Here is a 19,784-nt window from a genome sequence, read left to right on the forward strand (position 1 = left end):
AATATATATATTTTTTTTTTTAACAAATTTTGCTTTTGTTGCTGGTTGATTCTCCTCAGCTTCTCTCTGGTACTATACGAGAAGACAAATACACTTTTAAAACCCTTTGTGTGTGTGTGTGTGGTGAGTGAGTGAGTGAGTGAGTGAGTGAGTGAGTGAGTGAGTGAGTGAGTGAGTGAGTGAGTGAGTGAGTGAGTGAGTGAGTGAGAGGTGAGTGAGTGAGTGAGATGAGTGAGTGAGTGAGTGAGTGAGTGAGTGAGTGAGTGAGTGAGTGAGTGAGTGAGTGAGTGAGTGAGTGAGTGAGTGAGTGAGTGAGTGAGTGATGAGTGAGTGAGTGAGTGAGTGAGTGAGTGAGTGATGAGTGAGTGAGTGAGTGAGTGAGTGAGTGAGTGAGTGAGTGAGTGAGTGAGTGAGTGAGTGAGTGAGTGAGTGAGTGATGAGTGAGTGAGTGAGGAGTGAGTGAGTGAGTGAGTGAGTGAGTGAGTGAGTGAGTGAGTGAGTGAGTGAGTGAGTGAGTGAGTGAGTGAGTGAGTGAGTGAGTGAGTGAGTGAGTGAGTGAGTGAGTGAGTGAGTGAGTGAGTGAGTGAGTGAGTGAGTGAGTGAGTGAGTGAGTGAGAGAGTGAGTGAGGAGAGAGAGAGAGAGAGAGAGAGAGAGAGAGAGAGAGAGAGAGAGAGAGAGAGAGAGAGAGAGAGAGAGAGAGAGAGAGAGAGAGAGAGAGAGAGAGAGAGAGAGAGAGAGAGAGAGAGAGAGAGAGAGAGAGAGAGAGAGAGAGAGAGAGAGAGAGAGAGAGAGAGAGAGAGAGAGAGAGAGAGAGAGAGAGAGAGAGACTGCTGGAGATTTGAGGTCTACTGAGCGCACCTTTCTAGTTATGACCCGAAAACAAGGGTACTTGAGAGAGAGAGGGAGGGAGATTTCTCCGGAGCTATGCTCGGAGCATTTATTAACGTTACATTTTCAACAACATTGCTGCTAATTGGACACTTCGTGGAGGCGGGGTAACGTTGTGTCGAGTTCATGCGTGTACTAGTGTAGGATGGGCTCCGCTCGACCTAACGTTGGAAACGGGGTAGTTGTGTCGAGTTCATGCGTGTACTAGTGTAGGATGGGCTCCGCTCGACCCAACGTTGGAAACGGGGTAGTTGTGTCGAGTTCATGCGTGTACCAGCGTTTCCGTTAGCCGGTAATTACCGGTATTTGACCGGCAAAATCTGTTGAAGTCCGACATATTTAATCTCTCCGGTCTTAATGTCCGGTGAAAATAATTCCCTGAGTCTAAGCACAATTTGATTATTTGAATTGTATAAGGGTCAATGACGTGACGCCTATTTTTTCTGTCCCACTGAATTTCTTACCTTAAAAAAACATTAAAATTCATAAAAAGATTACATGTATCTCTAATACCTTCCCCATATACAGACCCACTCTAACTTTTCCAAACATTCGAGTTATTGGTAATTTTTCTGCTATCTGAAGTGTCAAATGTCCATGTGGGGCGACCGTCCAGCATTGACTTCTATTTGGACAACCGGATTCAAATCACTTTAAATCTATTTAAATATTTCCCTTGCCCTATTTGGCATAATTTCAAACATGTTTTGCATTCATTGACAAAATTATGAAGCATTTGCACATATACTTCCATCATAATATACAAACGAATGTTGTCCGCATATGTTAATTTTATGAAATATCATCTGGGGCGACCATCAATAAAACACAATTGTGGGACTTTTATTTTGAAACCACCTCAAGGACAGGATGTTGCATCAGCCAGTCACATGTGAGGGACCCAGAGAAACAACTAGCAGGTTAGTAAGTCTCTTTCATATTGGCAAATAAATCTCCTTTTTAACTGCTGTAATGTAATTGCCACTTTTGGATGTCTTGTGGGACGACCGCACCAAAACTGTGAATAATACGTTTTATCTGAAAATCTATATTTTGATGATGAATTTGATAGTGACATGTGGTAAGAGCTAGCTAGTTTGGTTTCTGTAGCTAATGGTTAGCCTGTAATATTTGACTGACCTTAAAAACATCATCTGGGCGACCGAGTATCATGTGGGGCGACCACTGCTGAGTGTTTTAGATGATAGATATATGTCCTGTATTTGTAGTTTCTGTATATTTATATTTTATTCATGTTTTATATACATAAAGTTCTTTGTTTTAGCATAACTCTTTGTATACTTTAACATATATTTTTCAACATTTCTGTCATTTTTCATTCCTATTTAGGAATTAACGTTTCTTTTTGAGTATTGTACCATCTTATGAGAACATTTTTAAAACGGTATAGCATGACATTCCATTTAGGTAATTGTACATGTATTAGTCATGTTTAACTAGTTTAACCTATTTTCTAGATGGCACAAACAAGCAAACAGAAGACTGCTCACTACAGACAGCGGGTCAATGTAGATTGTAGACTATCTTGCCAGGAAAAGAGAGGTAAAAAAAAACTATAGGTAACATGCAGTATATCTTTCTCTGGTGTATTTCAAACTGTCATGTTAGTAGGATTAGGGCTGCAACTAATGACTAATTTGGTAGTCGACTAATCTGCCGATTATTTTTTCGATTAGTCGACTAATCGAAAACCAATGTAAACAACAACAACAACAAAAAAACAAAAAAAAGGATATATATATATATTTTTTTAATTACCTATCTTTGTGAAAGTGGCTTCTCAGCTCTGGTCCAGCTGAAGACAGAGCAGAGGAACAGATTGGACATTGAGCATGACCTCAGAGTTGCTTGTCTACCATCACCCCAGACTTTGAGACTCTTGTCAGGAGCAAACAACATCATAACATGATGATCCCATAGCAAATTAAAATAATGACTCATGAAACATTTGAATTTGGATCTTTAAGCCACTTTAAATGAAAATGTATTTGAAGAACAATACAGCAATCACTCATAACAAGATAAATAAATTAAATAATACAAATTAAAGTGGAAGTGTACTTTAAATAACTTTTGTTTGCTGTGTGTGAGAGGAGTCCGTGTGTGTGTGTGTATGTGTGTGTGTCTTACTCTGATCGCTGTGTGAGTGAGAGGAGTGTGTGTACTGTGTACTGTGTAATTTGTGTGTGTGTGTCTTACTCTGATCGCTGTGTGAGTGAGAGGTGTGTACTGTGTAATTTGTGTATGTGTGTGTGTCTTACTCTGATCGCTGTGTGTGAGTGAGAGGAGTGTGAATGTGTGTGTGTCTTACTCTGATCGCTGTGTGTGAGAGAGAGGAGTGTGAATGTGTGTGTGTCTTACTCTGATCGCTGTGTGTGAGTGAGAGGAGTGTGTATGTGTGTGTGTCTTACTCTGATCGCTGTGTGTGAGTGAGAGGAGTGTGTATGTGTGTGTCTTACTCTGATCGCTGTGTGTGAGTGAGAGGAGTGCGTGTGTAATGTATTGTGTGTCTAGTCTGATCATCATCTCCTGCAGGGGAACAATGTTTTCAATGTCCAACATTTGCTATGGGATCATCATGTTATGATGTTGTCTGGAACCCTGAGAAGCCACTCTCACAAAGATAGGTAGTGCAAAAAAAAAAAAAAAAAAAAAAAAAGTTTTTTTTTTTTTTTTTTTTTAATGACTAATCGACGCAACAATTTCTCGTCAACGATTTTTTATAATCGACGTCGTCGATTATGTCGACTAATCGTTGCAGCCCTAAGTAGGATTAGGAATGACCTTTTCTGTAATATCTTGAACTTAAGTTTGTATGTAATTTAGCCCACCAGAATTAGTATCACATTATACACTATTGTTTCAGCGAGAAGAAAACAACAGGGCAAGATTCCATGTGAAGTCAGATGAGCTATCGGAGAGGGACGTTAATCATTTAACTAAATGTAGAAAATATCAGTGTTTTTTTTTGGTGTGCTTCTTATTCTAGGTGTTCAGGTTGCCTGATTTGTTAAAACATGCACATGTACCTCAATTTGAAATGCCTGCAGTTTACCATTAGATAATATAAAAGGAACTAGGGATTGCACCAATCCGATACTTAGTCTCGGTCCGATACTGGCCAAATTCACAGGATTGGATATCGGCCGATCCGATACAGGCCGTAAAGCATGCCATCACGTGAACAGTAGTAGCGTGACAACAACGTTAGCATTAGCTAAACGTAAGTCAACTTGTTAGCAGCGCGCCGCGATCATGTCAGCTGTGTGGAATTATTTTAAGCTCAAAGAAGAAAAAGGTACAGGCCACCGTACTGGGGTCACAGACAGGTACGCAGGGCAGAGTAGACTAAGAGCGGATAATAACTAGAGATGTTCCGATACCATTTTTTCCTTTCCGATCCGATTCCGATACCTAAGCTTTGGGTATCGGCCGATACCGATACTTATCCGATACCAGTGCATACATAAAAAAAAAAAAAAACGATATTATATAATTTTTTTATAAATATATATATATATATTTTTTTTTAACAAATACTGTTTTATATATACTGTTTTTTAGTCATAACTAGAAAGTAATGGTATTTATTCAACAACAGGTGATTGTATAGATTTGTATTAGTATCATTAATCAATGAGTATGGGGCTTCAGCACTGCAGATATACCCTACTCCAATGATCCACACGGACATTATACGTTGCTGCACTCGCTACCCACTGGCTCTGCAGATATACCCTACTCAGTCTGTCTACAAGGCTCCGTTCAGTAGCAGTCGTATCTGTTGTGATTTTTGCACAATAAATATTCAACATTCTCTTTTGAGACTCCGCCTCAGACTCTTATCATTTGGCACTAAAAGCTAAACATTGTCGCCGATATGGCTGTCCGCAACATGTCATTAATTGTGTACGCGACGTGCAATTGTGCAATGACTACGTTACCGTTAGCTAGCATGAGCTACCGGTATATGGGAAGACCATAGAAGACTAACGTTACTGGTGACATTGTGATTTAACTTGGAATACTCCTTTGCCAACTTGCTGTACTTTGCTTGCAGGTCTGCAGCCATTATTGCTGGATTATATGAATAGCCCCAACTTTAGCCAAGGTAATGTTAAAGCTAGCTTTCGGTTAGCTGACGCTAATAACACCAGCCACCAAGCGAACCCATGAGCTCTCCGTCAACACCGCTCTGTCGGGACGATGACATTTAAGAAAGTATCTGCTGTTAAAATGACAAATGGCATTGACACTTTAATCGATTAAGCACACGTTTGTTTTATAATGCTTACTCAACAGACCAGTGTTGTTGATAAATGACGTCATATGGCATCGGAGCGCAGCATTAGAGGGTACTCGCCGATACCGATACCAGCATTTTAGCCAGTATCGGCGGCTTTTCCGATACCAGTATCGGTATCGGAACAACTCTAATAATAACGGACCTGTATGGTGGAGCTAACAGAATGAAGACACGCACAAACAAATACAGAGGGTATACTTGTGGAATAACACGACACAGCCAAGTGTAATATCTGCGACGCAAGTATTTCTAGGGGTGGCAGCAACACTGGAAACTTCAACACCACACAACACTTGCAGATTAATCATGGAAAGGGAGTATGCAGAGTTCAGTGCAACGAATGCCAAGAGGAAAAGTTTTGTCGCAGCAGCTAACATAGCTGGAAACCATTCAGAAGCGAGAGAAACTCTCTGCAGACAGTAACAAAGCAAAGCTGAAGAAAACCAAGAAAATAACCACATTTATTGTGCTGGACGACCAGCCCCTTTCTGTTGTTGAAAATGTAGGTTTCCGACGCTTAGCCTCAATTCATGTTGCCAAACCGTCATTATCTCTGACACGGCTATCTCAAATAGGAACAATGTTGTGTTTCTTTTTCAAATGTAGCCAAGAGTAAAGACCCTAACCCTATCAAAACAGCAGTCAAAGTGTATATTTTCAGCACTATGTTTGTTTACCAATGATTGGAAACTCTCCACGCTTGTACCGGTAAACAGACGTTTTAGACGTGAGGACAGGAAGCCGTCATGAAATCGCTGTAGTCTTATTAACTAAATAATTTGAACAAAATAAAAAGCAGCAGCACTATTGCATAACTGAGTCATGTGTGGTATGTATTTCTTCCTTTAGGGGAGTTTTTGATGTTTTATAGATGGCTAGGTTAAACACAGGTTTTTGTTTTTTAAGGGAGTATCGGATGGGTATCAGTATTGGCAGATACTCAAGGCTGTGATATCAGTATCGGACATGAATAAGTGGTATCGTGCCATCCCTAAAAGGAACTGATACAACTGTGTTGTAGTTGTTTAGCGTTGATTTCATCCATGCAACTATGTTGGTGGTATACCACTATCTTCATAGAAGAGAGGGGGAGGGGGGAGCTATACCACTATCTTTATAGAAGAGAGAGGGAGGGGGAGCTATACCACTATCTTTATAGAAGAGAGGGGGAGGGGAAGCTATACCACTATCTTTATAGAAGAGAGGGGGAGGGGGAGCTATACCACTATCTTTATAGAAGAGAGGGGGAGGGGGGAGCTATACCACTATCTTTATAGAAGAGAGAGGGAGGGGGGAGCTATACCACTATCTTTATGGAAGAGAGGGGGAGGGGGAGCTAAACCACTATCTTTATGGAAGAGAGGGGGAGGGGGAGCTAAACCACTATCTTTATGGAAGAGAGGGGGAGGGGGAGCTATACACCACTATCTTTATAGAAGAGAGGGGGAGGGGGGGCTATACCACTATCTTTATAGAAGAGAGGGGGAGGGGGGAGCTATACCACTATCTTTATGGAAGAGGGGGAGGGGGGAGCTATACCACTATCTTTATGGAAGAGAGGGGGGGGGGAGCTATACACCACTATCTTTATAGAAGAGAGGGGGAGGGGGGAGCTATACCACTATCTTTATAGAAGAGAGGGGGAGGGGGAGCTATACCACTATCTTTATAGAAGAGAGGGGGAGGGGGAGCTATACCACTATTTTTATAGAAGAGAGGGGGAGGGGGAGCTATACCACTATATTTATGGAAGAGAGGGGGAGGGGGGAGCTATACCACTATCTTTATAGACGAGAGGGGGAGGGGGGAGCTATACCACTATCTTTATAGAAGAGAGGGGGAGGGGGGAGCTATACCACTATCTTTATAGAAGAGAGGGGGAGGGGGGGAGCTATACCACTATCTTTATGGAAGAGAGGGGGAGGGGGAGCTATACCACTATCTTTATGGAAGAGAGGGGGAGGGGGGAGCTATACCACTATCTTTATAGAAGAGAGGGGGGGGGGGAGCTATACCACTATCTTTATGGAAGAGAGGGGGAGGGGGGAGCTATACCACTATCTTTATGGAAGAGAGGGGGAGGGGGGAGCTATACCACTATATTTATAGACGAGAGGGGGAGGGGGAGCTATACCACTATCTTTATGGAAGAGAGGGGGAGGGGGGAGCTATACCACTATCTTTATAGACGAGAGGGGGAGGGGGGGAGCTATACCACTATCTTTATGGAAGAGAGGGGGAGGGGGGAGCTATACCACTATCTTTATAGACGAGAGGGGGAGGGGGAGCTATACCACTATCTTTATAGAAGAGAGGGGGAGGGGGAGCTATACCACTATCTTTATGGAAGAGAGGGGGAGGGGGGAGCTATACCACTATCTTTATAGAAGAGAGGGGGAGGGGGAGCTATACCACTATCTTTATAGAAGAGAGGGGGAGGGGGAGCTATACCACTATCTTTATAGAAGAGAGGGGAGGGGGAGCTATACCACTATCTTTATAGAAGAGACGGGGGGGGAGCTATACCACTATCTTTATGGAAGAGAGGGGGGGGGGGAGCTATACCACTATCTTTATAGAAGAGACGGGGGGGGAGCTATACCACTATCTTTATAGAAGAGACGGGGGGGGGAGCTATACCACTATCTTTATGGAAGAGAGGGGGGGGGGAGATATACCACTATCTTTATAGAAGAGACGGGGGGGAGCTATACCACTATCTTTATAGAAGAGACGGGGGGAGCTATACCACTATCTTTATGGAAGAGAGGGGGGGGGGGAGCTATACCACTATCTTTATGGAAGAGAGGGGGGGGGGGAGCTATACCACTATCTTTATAGAAGAGACGGGGGGGGGGAGCTATACCACTATCTTTATGGGAGAGAGTGGGGGGGGGGGGGAGCTATACCACTATCTTTATAGAAGAGAGGGGGAGGGGGGAGCTATACCACTATCTTTATAGAAGAGACGGGGGGGGGGAGCTATACCACTATCTTTATAGAAGAGAGGGGGGGGGGGGAGCTATACCACTATCTTTATAGAAGAGAGGGGGAGGGGGGAGCTATACCACTATCTTTATAGAAGAGAGGGGGAGGGGGAGCTATACCACTATCTTTATAGAAGAGACGGGGGGGAGCTATACCACTATCTTTATGGAAGAGAGGGGGGGGGGGAGCTATACCACTATCTTTATAGAAGAGACGGGGGGGGAGCTATACCACTATCTTCATAGAATAGAGGGGGAGGGGGGAGCTATACCACTATCTTTATAGAAGAGGGGGAGGGGGAGCTATACCACTATCTTTATAGAAGAGAGGGGGAGGGGGAGCTATACCACTATCTTTATAGAAGAGAGGGGGAGGGGGAGCTATACCACTATCTTTATAGAAGAGAGGGGGAGGGGGAGCTATACCACTATCTTTATAGAAGAGAGGGGGAGGGGGGGAGCTATACCACTATCTTTATAGAAGAGAGGGGGAGGGGGGAGCTATACCACTATCTTTATAGAAGAGAGGGGGAGGGGGAGCTATACCACTATCTTTATGGAAGAGGGGGAGGGGGAGCTATACCACTATCTTTATAGAAGAGAGGGGGAGGGGGGAGCTATACCACTATCTTTATAGAAGAGAGGGGGAGGGGGAGCTATACCACCATCTTCATAGAAGAGAGGGGGAGGGGGAGCTATACCACTATCTTTATAGAAGAGAGGGGGAGGGGGAGCTATACCACTATCTTTATGGAAGAGAGGGGGAGCTATACCACTATCTTCATAGAAGAGAGGGGGAGGGGGAGCTATACCACTATCTTTATGGAAGAGAGGGGGAGCTATACCACTATCTTCATAGAAGAGAGGGGGAGGGCGGGAGCTATACCACTATCTTTATGGAAGAGAGGGGGAGGGGGGAGCTATACCACTATCTTTATGGAAGAGAGGGGGAGGGGGGAGCTATACCACTATCTTTATAGAAGAGAGGGGGAGGGGGAGCTAAACCACTATCTTTATAGAAGAGAGGGGGAGGGGGGAGCTATACCACTATCTTCATAGAAGAGAGGGGGAGGGGGGGAGCTATACCACTATCTTTACGGAAGAGAGAGGGAAGGGGGAGCTATACCACTATCTTTATAGAAGAGAGGGGGAGGGGGAGCTATACCACTATCTTTATAGAAGAGAGGGGGAGGGGGAGCTATACCACTATCTTTATAGAAGAGAGGGGGAGGGGGAGCTATACCACTATCTTTATAGAAGAGAGGGGGAGGGGGAGCTATACCACTATCTTTATAGAAGAGAGGGGGAGGGGGAGCTATACACCACTATCTTTATAGAAGAGAGGGGGAGGGGGGGAGCTATACCACTATCTTTATAGAAGAGAGGGGGAGGGGGGAGCTATACCACTATCTTTATAGACGAGAGGGGGAGGGGGAGCTATACCACTATCTTTACGGAAGAGAGAGGGAAGGGGGAGCTATACCACTATCTTTATAGAAGAGAGGGGGAGGGGGAGCTATACCACTATCTTTATAGAAGAGAGGGGGAGGGGGAGCTATACCACTATCTTTATAGAAGAGAGGGGGAGGGGGAGCTATACCACTATCTTTATAGAAGAGAGGGGGAGGGACAGCTATACCACTATCTTTATAGACGAGAGGGGGAGGGGGAGCTATACCACTATCTTTATAGAAGAGAGGGGGAGGGGGAGCTATACCACTATCTTTATAGAAGAGAGGGGGAGGGGGAGCTATACCACTATCTTTATGGAAGAGAGGGGGAGGGGGGGAGCTATACCACTATCTTTATAGAAGAGAGGGGGAGGGGGAGCTATACCACTATCTTTATAGAAGAGAGGGGGAGGGGGGGAGCTATACCACTATCTTTATAGAAGAGAGGGGGAGGGGGGGCTATACCACTATCTTTATAGAAGAGAGGGGGAGGGGGAGCTATACCACTATCTTTATGGAAGAGAGGGGGAGGGGGGAGCTATACCACTATCTTTATGGAAGAGAGGGGGAGGGGGGAGCTATACCACTATCTTTATGGAAGAGAGGGGGAGGGGGGAGCTATACCACTATCTTTATGGAAGAGAGGGGGAGGGGGGAGCTATACCACTATCTTTATGGAAGAGAGGGGGGGGGGGGCTATACCACTATCTTTATAGAAGAGAGGGGGAGGGGGATCTATCTATCTAGGTCGTCCTCGGACGGGCCCTCCATCGGTGCTTCCAGTAATCCCGATCCTCCATGCATCTGGCTAGCTCGCCGGTGCTTTCTGTTCCCACATCTCTCCTGAGTACGTCCACATAGGTTAACGTGGGACGTCCTCGTGATCGATGCCCGTGTGTTGGTTCCCACAGTACAAGTTTGCTGGTTGGCATCTCATGGTGTCTCTGGCAGTGACCTGCCAGCCTCATTCTCCTGACTGCCACTTTATCGCTCACCTTTAGCACCCCCCCATACAAGTTTGCATTAGTGACATGCTCATCCCTGTTGATGTTGAGCACCACACGCATCATTCTGGTGTAGCACCCATCCAAGGACTTCTGCAGGGTGGGCTTCAAGGTCCAGCATTCACTGCCATACAAAAGGACAGACTCAACTGTTGCATGAAAGAAGTTGAGCTTGATTTGACGGGGGAGGTTGGATTTCCACACACTGGTCATGCCGTTCAGAGCCCTCCACGCAAGTGCCTTCCTCACTTTAAGGTCTTGCTCGGACGAGTTGACCCACGAGCCCAGGTACTTGAAATCACTGACTGGGGGAGGGGGAGCTATACCACTATCTTTATAGAAGAGAGGGGGAGGGGGGAGCTATACCACTATCTTTATGGAAGAGAGGGGGAGGGGGGAGCTATACCACTATCTTTATGGAAGAGAGGGGGAGGGAGAGCTATACCACTATCTTTATAGAAGAGAGGGGGAGGGGGAGCTATACACCACTATCTTTATAGAAGAGAGGGGGAGCTATACCACTATCTTTATGGAAGAGAGGGGGAGGGGGGAGCTATACCACTATCTTTATGGAAGAGAGGGGGAGGGGGAGCTATACCACTATCTTTATAGAAGAGAGGGGGAGGGGGAGCTATACACCACTATCTTTATAGAAGAGAGGGGGAGGGGGGAGCTATACCACTATCTTTATAGAAGAGAGGGGGAGCTATACCACTATCTTTATAGAAGAGAGGGGGAGCTAGGCCTAACAAAATTAATAGTTGGTTTCCGGTTGCCGACCGACCCTGCCGATTTAGGTGCGACCCAATATATTTTATGAGTTTTTAAAAAAAATTATAAAAATAAAAATAAAAAAAAAAATCTGATTTTTCTTTTCTTTTTTTTTTTTAGAATAAAGTTTCATAGAAATCTTAGTCAAACATTTAGTATAGGGATGCCCCGATCGATCGGCCGATAATCAGTATAAATATGCGATCGGGGAATTCCGATAATTAGTCATATTCGCCGATCGCGGAAACTGATCAAGTGGATATCTCACTCGCTTGTCTCAGACGCACAGGACCTGCAAACTGCTCCTCCTCCCTAGCCCCGCCCGTACCCGTGTAGAGTTTGTAAACACAGAGGAGGCGGACCTCCTCTGCTGAGTCTAGATAGTGCATTCGACCTGAGCTAACGTTAGCTACCTAGCTATCGTTACTGTTTAAACAAAATTACCCAGTCAACTATTCACTTTTAGTAGGCATTGTCTAACGGTATTTAGCCGGCTAGCTACTGATAGCTCCGGATATCAACAAATGCCCCAGGAAGTCTAGTAGCCCATGTTGATATCTCCGTTAGCTTGCGTTAGCTTGCGTTAGCTGACGTTAGTTCACGGTTCAAAACGAAATGTCCGATTGAACTAAATAGTTGTCTTAACGTCATCTAGCCGGCTAGCAGTAGCTACAGATAGCTCCTGATATCAATGTCTTATAACATTGATTGAATGCGTATTCGAGCTGAGGGCTTGCTGAATGTGAAATGACCAAAGCATAACGTTACCAATAGGGTCCCGCTGCAGCGCCGGAGAATCCTTTTTGGAGCTAGGCTACTAGAGTACACACCAGCGTTTCCGTTAGCCGGTAATTACCGGTATTTGGCCGGCAAAATCTGTTGAAGTCCGACAAATTTAATCTCTCCGGTCATAGTGTCCGGTGAAAATAGTTCCCTCTGGGCACAGTTTGATTATTTGAATTGTATTTGGATGGGCTGGAGTTGGGTGGCCTATGCGATGAACGAAACAATCATTGCGTTTGTTGTCGTTGCTTCGCCAAGCAGCCGGTCTGGTAATGACGACGCTGTGTCAGTGAGAGCTTGCTGCTGGATTTGCGGAAGGCATGCAGCTGCAGACCCACAGAACCCACCAGCTTTGCTGGCACAGTGCGGTCCCCAGACCTGGAAAGCTGCTCTGCGGGTCTGCAGCTGGATGCTTCTTGCAAACTAACTGCAGGCGGCTGGCCGGCTCGCGCTGATATTGTTGGACCGGCTGCTTGGTGGAGCAACGATGAAACGAATGTAATGAATCGTTCGTCGCATGGGCTATTTAATTTTGGCCTGTTTTGGTACGGTTCGGGTGGTCAAGTTGTGCTTGGAGGGAGTTGTTTTCACCGGACATTATGACCAGCACCAAGTCGTTGGCAGGTGGAGATATACATCACGCAAACCCACGATAATGTTGCCGTCTCTCTGCCAAATTTCTCAGTTCTTCGCTTGATATAATTAATACAAATGTCCAATATAACGGAATTCGTTAGCTCATAAAAATGTGATTATAACAGACTGCTGTTTATTAAGGTCGGGCAGACTGCCCACCGACACCTCAAGTCGGCAGCAGCACGCAGTCTCGAGGGACTTATTTTATTTGGAATATATTAATGACTGTATATACGCAAAAGTAGCATAGTTTTAAGTTAAAATATTATAAATGCCTTGATGATGTCATTCTTTATATAGGCCTATCAATTGTTTTTAAGCTCAATATAAACTCTGACCGGAATTTATCCCATTTGTCCGGTAGATTGAAATCTACCGGACACTCGGACCTGCAAAAAAAAATTCTAACGGAAACCCTGGTACACACAGACAGTGGAGCTGTTTGCAGATAGCGAGCATTTTGACTTGTTGCGTGGTGGCGATGTCTCGCAGATAATACAAGTACAAGTATAATTATATAATATATATATTTTATTAAAAAAAAAATTTATATAAAATAATTTTTAATTTCTTTTTAATCAAAAACGATCGGTATCGGTGGCAAAAAACGTGATCGGGGCATCCCTAATTTAGTATTATGGATATTAAACATGCTGGCAGAGTACATGCATCCATGTTGTTGTGAACATTTTAATTAAATAAAGAAATTCCCTATCCATAGTCGCCGTGGGAAAGAATAAAATAAAAAAATTAAATAAAATAAATTCCCTACCTACCCATGGCCAAACTGACAACCAACAGGAAACCAACAATATATTTTACTTTGCCTTATTGTTTATTGACTATAGAACTGTGTTGGTGTTTAATTTTTATTCCATACATACAACTCCGTTTACCTTTTATTATTGACTTAAATTGTTAATCCCTGTCCAATGTGACTACCACCTTCTCGCTCTCATTGGACAAAACCAATGATGATATGACAGGGCTGTACGCTAAGCTTTTTCACTGGGGGCACACTTGCCCCTAAATGAGAAATTTAGGGGCAAAAAATATTTTTTAGGGGCAAATTTTTTAATAACAATTTTACCATTATTTATATCGATTGTTTTTGATTTAAAAAAAATATATATATAATTTTTTTTTAATAAAATATATATATTATATAATCATACTTGTAGTTGTATTATCTGCGAGACATCGCCACCACGCAACAAGTCTAAATGCTCGCTATATGCAACCAGCTCCACTGTCTGTGTGTACTGAGTAGCCTCCAGCTACGGCCAGGATTCTCCGGAGCTGCAGCTGGGCCCTATACTGTAGGGATGTGCATCTCCTCACTGAGGCCGATGCGATGTGCATCTCGATACGGTGCCAACGATACGATACATTAACGATACATTTGAAGCACGGGGCGATGCGATATGATTCACCCCCTGTTGAGATACGATACGATTCGATACGATTTGATTCAACATAATGCGATTCGGGGCGATACGATGCGATTCAACACGATGCAAAATAATAATAATAATAAATAATACAATTTTATGGTATGACAGAGGATTTGGTTGTATTCCTTATATGCAGCTTATATTATTATTAAAAATAAAAGAATCTACTGTAAGACAATTTATATAAAAACTCTTGGGTGCCTAAGAAGACTTTTGCATAAACTGTCTTTTCTATCCACTTTAGCTAAAAACACATGAGAGATATATGCCGTAATATTTTATGTTCTATTTTATGATGAACATTTTTGTATATACTATATTTTACAATGATATGTACTTATATCCGTTTGTAATCCATGTTTAATATTTGAAGAGAGAGAGAGAGAGAGAGAGAGAGAGAGAGAATCCCCGTCTGAGCTGTCGTTGACAGTTGATGATGTCACACACTAGACTAGGTCACTAGGATGCGTCGTCTATACTTTCCGACCGTAGCTCCATTATGTCAACAACACGGAGGCAGCCTGGATGGATTGCATGAAGCGATATAATTAAGAAATGAATAACCATGAATGTTTGTTGATAACTGTGACGCGGCTCTCGCCTTATATGTAGTAGCGAAGCAATAGTATCTGCTGTGTGTGTGTGCAGTCACAGTGCACTGCTGACAAGTGGATGAGAGGAAATTATATCAATGCATCGGTTTTTGATGATGCAAAGACGCTACAACAAGATGCATCGTGAGTTCAGCCTGACATTTTGCCGACGCGGGGACTTATTCCACCGGTGCACTTGCCCTCAGAGTGAGTGCTCAGTCAATTGTTCCCGCTGATCATACCTGCTGAGTGCTCACTGCTCAGCTCGCGTGAGTGACGTCATCACACGCCTTGGATAATTTAGGAGTGAAATGCGAATCCAAGGCTTGAAAGCACTACTCGCAAGCCCGCCCCCAGATAATATTTACCAATCGCAACGGCCAATTAAAGGGGCAATTCGCGACGATATCATCGCAGTGTACAGCCCTGTATGAGGACATGAAAATGGACATTTGTGAAATGTTCAAGTTCCTGAAGCATGTAATGTGTATTGCACTTTAACTTTTTGAATGTTTAATGTTTTTAACATTTGTAATATTTGAATGTTCCTTACGAAGCTTGTAACCTACCGTGCCAAATGATTGACGGAGCTAGAGCCCCGGGAGTCGGTGTTGTATTTGTACAACACTGTGTACTTCGGCGCACACTTCACATATTGGCATGTAACTCGAGAACCGCTGAACGGATTGTGTCACCTGAAATGGCTATCGACAGGCAACAAATAGGGCTTTAATTCGATGTATATATTGTATTAAAATATATGCACACCCGAGCCGGTAGAGGTCGCCAAAGTGCAGGTGGGAAAATATTCCTCAAGAGGGCCCACATGTGGGCCCTCACATGTTAACATGTTTTACTTTTGTGATATTTGAATGAATTGAAGAATATTTTTGTTGACCACTTGAAAAGATTGTAATAAAAACATTGTTCAGTTTTCTTTTGTCTGAACTGCATTGTGTAACATTTTAAATAGACTTAACTACTCTCATCATTTGGGGCGACCATTTGTCATGCGGGGTAACCAATGATTGTCAATAACTGTACTAAATTCAAAATAGAATATCCATCAGTTTTGGCTCAAATATTAATCACTGGTATACTATGCTTAAGTGGATACTATCTGTACACATTTTAAATCAGTTTTATGTGTTTTAGAGCAAATATGGGTATTGTAACTGCATTACGAGGGAGACACTGCCACTATAGAATAAACTTGTGAAATCATGGTTTACAAAAAATTAAAGGGCACACAAGCCTGTCTTTCTTAAGATGTATATTTAATTACTGATACCTGTTAAAATATTAGTAATGTTAAGGAAATATATTAATTTTGAGATAAATTACGGTCGCCCCAAATGACTTTTATTAAGGCCATGTCCTATTAATTCAACTTTAAAAACACTAAAATCTCTTAATAAAAAATATATCCTTATTTTTTGTATTTAAAAATTGGCCTATTGAAAAGTCTTATCCGTCAAATGACCCATTAAAATAGGCTAAAATTAAATAGCCTATGCGATGAACGAAACAATCATTTGTTTCATCGTTGCTTCTAATAATGACAACGACGTTGTCAGCGAGAGCTTAGTGCTGGGTGTGCAAACTTTTGTGAAGCTGCAGAGCTGGAGCAGCAGCAGCACAGTGCAGTACTCCAGCAGTACTCCAATTCAGCCATTTGCAATTCAATGTTGGGTGGGGGGCGCTGCTGTGCGGTCCCCAGAAAAGAGCCAATAACAGCTGAATCTGCTGCTCTGCATCGACATACTCTCGCAAATAAGTCATTGGGAGGTGGAGAGAGAGAGTCGTCACGCAAACCCACGATAATGTTGCTGTCTCTCTCTGCCAAATTTCTCAGTTCTTCGCTTGATATAATTAATACAAATGTCCAATATAACGGAATTCGTTAGCTCATAAAAATGTGATTATAACAGACTGTTGTTTATTAATGTCGGGCGACTGCCCACAGACACCTATTTGATTTAAAGTCGGCAGCAGCACGAGTCTCGGGACTTATTTTATTTGGAATATAATGACTTTATACGCAAAAGTAGCCTAGTTTTAAGTAAAAATATTATAAATCTACATGCCTTGATGATGTCATTCTTTTGTTTTGTTGTCATTCTTTTGCCTATCAATTGTTTTAAGCTCAATAAACTCTGACCGGAATTTCTCTCATTTGACCGGTAGATTGAAATCTACCGGACACTGAGGCCGGCAACAATTTTTTCTAACGGAAACCCTGGCGTGTACTGGTGTAGTGTGGGTGGGCTCGGCTTGACGTTACTCCGTTTCCATGAAGTAATTATAAATGTGGCCAGCTAGCTAGCATAAGCTAACGGAGGAACGACAGCTAACATTAGCTAATAATAGCTTTGTTTACAAAAAGCTAGACAGGGCTCCCGGCTGTGAGGGGGAGGAGGCTGCAGCAGCTTGTGTCTGTTGCCGGGAGGAGGAGGCGGAAGGGCAAGCGTGCTCTGGCAGCGTGTCTGTCTGTCAACAATTTGCGGGAGCAAGCCAGCTGGTATCGGTACTGCATAAAGTATCGATACTTCGGGAAATGAGTATCGAAACCATTTTAAATATTCAGTATCGATATGTATCGATATTTCGATATTTTTGACAACACTAATCCAACTACACACTGCTACACATGCAGAGAGCCCTAACCTACTGCAGTACACACTATCACACTACACACTGCTACACATGCAGAGAGCCCTAACCTACTGCAGTACACTATCCAACTACACACTGCTACACATGCAGAGAGCCCTAACCTACTGCAGTACACACTATCACACTACACACTGCTACACATGCAGAGAGCCCTAACCTACTGCAGTACACACTATCACACTACACACTGCTACACATGCAGAGAGCCCTAACCTACTGCAGTACACACTATCACACTACACACTGCTACACATGCAGAGAGAGAGCCCTAACCTACTGCAGTACACACTATCACACTACACACTGCTACACATGCAGAGAGCCCGAACCTACTGCAGTACACACTATCACACTACACACTGCTACACATGCAGAGAGAGAGCCCTAACCTACTGCAGTACACACTATCACACTACACACTGCTACACATGCAGAGAGCCCGAACCTACTGCAGTACACACTACACACTAGATTCATTCTGAAATACACCAGAGATTCACAGTGGCCCAGGAGGTAGAGCAGTCGTCTGGCAATCCGGAGGTTCCCGGTTCGATTCCCGCTCCTCCCGGGCAGCGTGTCGATGTGTCCTTGAGCAAGACACCTTGCATGGTTGCCTCCGCCGTCGGTGTGTGAATGTGTGAGTGAATGTGTGAGTGAATGGGTAAAAATGTGAGTAACAAATTGTAAAGCGCTTTGGATAAAAGCGCTATATAAAAAAGCAGCCATTTACCATTTACATGCAGAGAGAGAGCCCTAACCTACTGCAGTACACACTATCCAACTACACACTGCTACACATGCAGAGCCCTAACCTACTGCAGTAAACACTATAGTACACTACACACTGCTACACATGCAGAGAGCCCTAACCTACTACAGTACACACTATAGTACACTACACACTGCTACACATGCAGAGAGCCCTAACCTACTACAGTACACACTATAGTACACTACACACTGCTACACATGCAGAGAGCCCTAACCTACTGCAGTACACACTATAGTACACTACACTGCTACACATGCAGAGAGCCCTAACCTACTGCAGTACACACTATCACACTAGATTCACTCTGAAATACACCAGAGATTCACTGTGAAATACACCAGAGATTCACTGTGAAATACACCAGAGATTCACTCTGATCACTTTAGAATAGTGTTACTGAGTGATACAGTGGATGCTTCACATTCGGGGCACTCTTTGTACCTCTGGTGCACCAACACTTAGTGAACCAGGGAGGAGGAGGGACTGGGAAAACGTCAGTGAGCCTGAACGAATCGGTTATATACATGAAGAATGTGGTCCCCCTGCCAACTTATTCCGGTCTATTGACATGGCTGAGAAAGGAACAGAATTAGAGGACATGAGATCTGGGAAGTACTTTGAACTGGTCTAACGTTACATCTTTTCACTGTACACACAAGACTGGGGTCACAATAAATAAAATAGTCTCTCTGCATTATGGAGAGGCGTATTTCGTTTAACCTTCAAATGCTGTAAACTGGATTGTATACTGAAGATATGAAGCAATGGGGTCACGGCTTAGCTCAGAGATAATCATTTAAGGCTTAGCCTTGATTGATTGAAAACTTTATTAACAGATTGCAGAATGGGTACAATACAGTACGGCTCAATACAAAACAACTGCTATGGATGCAGACCAGAAAAATACTTTTGTCTTGTTTACATCGGGGTCCCCCATTTTCAATTCATCAGGACATTTATGACATACAGATATACAGAACTGTGTAGTAAAAATATACATCCGGAGGGGAAGAAACTGTACATTGGTGGGGGGGATTTGGATATTTACAGGGGCCAGTTTCTAATTGCAGCCACCCGTAGGTGCTCTTTGAGAGCGGTTTTGAAGGAGGGTAGGGATTCACATTCCTTCACGGTTGTGGGTAGGGCGTTCCACATTATTGTACACAGGTATCCTTCTGTTGTTTGCTAGCTGACCAAAATGACAAGAAGGGGTCACGGCTCCCCCTCCCACCCACCCCCTCCTAACGTACAGTTTCCTCCCCCTCGTATGTATTTTCTGTTAGGATCTCTGTTTAACAGTACTGTATATTTAAATATCTTGTGTATCACAAATGTAACAGTACTGTATATCTGTATGTTGCGTATGTCATTATGAATTGAAAATGGGGGACCCTGATGTAAACAAGACGAAAGTCTTTCTCTGGTCTGCATCCCCTTAACT

This window comes from Notolepis coatsorum (genome assembly GCF_963971535.1).
Source record: "Notolepis coatsorum genome assembly, chromosome: 6".
Classification (NCBI taxonomy): domain Eukaryota; kingdom Metazoa; phylum Chordata; class Actinopteri; order Aulopiformes; family Paralepididae; genus Notolepis; species Notolepis coatsorum.